Source organism: Bison bison, unplaced genomic scaffold (assembly GCF_000754665.1).
Source record: "Bison bison bison isolate TAMUID 2011002044 unplaced genomic scaffold, Bison_UMD1.0 scf7180017845299, whole genome shotgun sequence".
NCBI lineage: Eukaryota > Metazoa > Chordata > Mammalia > Artiodactyla > Bovidae > Bison > Bison bison.
This window is the reverse complement of record NW_011475872.1, coordinates 7,019-9,600: the sequence shown is the minus strand read 5'-3', so window position 1 is coordinate 9,600 and position 2,582 is coordinate 7,019.

The following is a 2,582-nucleotide window of genomic DNA, read 5'->3' as shown; positions in this document are numbered from 1 at the left end:
CTCAGGAAACCCTCCTCACCTTGACTCCTGGTACTGCCTGGACCTCCTCTGCTCTCTGACCTCAGGACACAGGCCTCAGACTTCCGCCTCAGCCTCCTGGTTCCTGGAGCTCCTGTGAGAGAAATGATCGGGACACCTTGTGGGTAGAGTGTGGCACAGCCCTGGGCCTTTTGTGCTTGGAGGAGTGGATTCTGTGAGGTCTCCCCAGTTGTGGCATGGGAGGTCCCCTCAGGGCTCCCTTGTGGTTCTCCCCTTTCCCTTGGCACGGCCTGGACCTTCCCCTTTGGGGGCCTGTAGGGTAACTCAGAACAAGACCCGAGTCTGTACAGAAAGTGCTGAGGGGCCCCACATTTGGCCACACCTGCTCAGGGCCTCCCGGGGGTTCTAGGCTGGGGAGATGCTTGGTCCTCAGCTGCTCCTCATGTCCCGCCTGGCCTCCAAGAACTGACCACGGGGCAGGCATCTGCTCAGTCCGGGCAGTCCAGCCTCTGCCAACCTGAAGCCTCCACCCTCCACCCGAAAACCTCACATCCTGAGGTCCCTAAGCCAGACAGAGGTCAAGAAACTGCTCACCCCACTCTGGGCCCTCCAAAACCCTCTTGCAATGGTCAAGATCCCTCCCCGTTGGGGTCTAACAGCCTCAGTCCATCCTCACATGGAGCCTGGACTCCAGGCAGCACCCAGGGCTGTCCCATCTGCCATTTTGAGACCTCGCCACTTTCACAAGGCCTCCAGTCTCTCTGAGACCCTATTGTTAGGAAGTCAGACAGGCCAAGTGTGCTCTCCCCGCAGTCTCCCAGGGCCAACTACAGGGGCAGGGATTTGTGGGGTTCTGTCGGTCCTCACTCAGGGTCCCCCCAGTCCTCCTGCAGGTACCTCACCTTGCCTCCGCACAGGACCTGGATTCTCACCTCTCCGCAACTGAAGCCCCACCCCTTATTCCAAGACCCCAGTCTCTTGAGGACCCGGATGTCAGGAGGTCAGCGCATGCCTGTTGCGCTCATCCTGACCCAACGGTTGCCCTGGACTGACAACAGAGATGGGCTTCTCTGAGGTCTCCTCTGATTGGGGACCAGGGTCCTCTAGTCCCTCCTCAGGGTCCTCAATTTGACACCCCGCAGGACCTGGGAATCGGCCCCCCTGAGGCCCTGCCCCATATGCGAGGTCCCCAGTCTGAGACCCAGATGTCAGGAAGTGCGACCCTGCATGTTGGGCTCATCCTACCCCAGGGTCTCCAAGGGCCAATAGCAGCTACAGGTTTCTTTGAGGTCTCCTCTGACTGGGGTCCAGGATCCTCTCAGTCGTCCCTGAGGGTCTTCATCTTGAAACCCTGGAGGAGCTGGACTTCTTCCCTCTGCTCACCTGAGGCTACATCCCTTTTCCCAGGTCCCCAGTTTCTCTGAGACCCAGATGTCAGGAAATGCAGCATGTGCTCATACACCGTCTGTGCTCCCTGAGCCTTGATGTGAGGGTCCCGCCTCTGTTCAACACAAAGGGCATCCCCGGATCTGCCAGGGCTCAAGATGAGGTCCTTGAGGGAGGATATAAGGAACCCCACAGATCCCCGACCCTGCTGTCAGCCCTGGGCCGCCCTGGTGGTAAGATGAGCACTTGGCAGCCTGTTCTGACTTCGCATCTGTGTATCAGAGACATTAGGCAACTGTTAGAAGGGGCAGGGCCTCAGATGGGCAGAGGGAAAGATCTTAGTTCTTTCGAGAGTCAAGGTAAGGACTCTGAGGAAGGATTGAGCGGACCTTGGGCCCAAGAGCAGAGTGGCCTCTGGGAGGGCATAGGGCGGATGAGCACATGCTGTATTTCCTGACATTCGGGTCTCAGAGAGACTGGGGTACTGTTGGAGGGAGTGAAAATCTTGATATTCCGGGTCTCAGAGAGACTGAGGTCCTGGTATAAGGGCTGGGGCCTTAGTAGGGGACAGGAGAGAATCCGAAGTCCTGCCTGGAGACAAGGTGAGGTCCTGAGGGAGGACTGAGGGGACCCCAAGGGAGGACTGACAGAAGCCCACAGATCCCCGCCCCTGTTGTCCGCGCTGGGAGCCCCTGGGGTGAGAAAGCACACTAGGCCTGTCCTGACTTCCTGACATCAAGGTCTATGAGAGACTGGGGACCTGGTGTGAGGAGCAGTGGCTCAGGTGGGGAGAGGACAAAGCCCAGGTGAGTTGGCTCTTCCCATCAGGTGGCCAAAGTATTGGAGCCTCAGCTTTAGCATCAGTCCTTCCAATGGATATTCAGGGTTGATTTCCTTTAGGGTTGACTGGCTTGATCTCCTTGCTGTCCAAGGGGCTCTCAAGAGTCTTCTCCAGTGCTACAGTAGTACTATTTTATACATAGTAGTGTGCATCTGTTAATCCCAAACTCCTAATTTATCCCTTTCCCTGCTTTTCCCCTTTGGTAACCATAATTTTGTTTTCAGTCTTTCTGATTTGTAAATAATTTCATTTGCATCACCTTTTTAGATTGCACCTATAAGTCTTACCATAGAATATTTGTCTTTCTCTTTCTGACTTATTTCACTTAATATGATACTCTCTAGGTCCATCCTCAGAGAAGGCAATGGCAACCCAC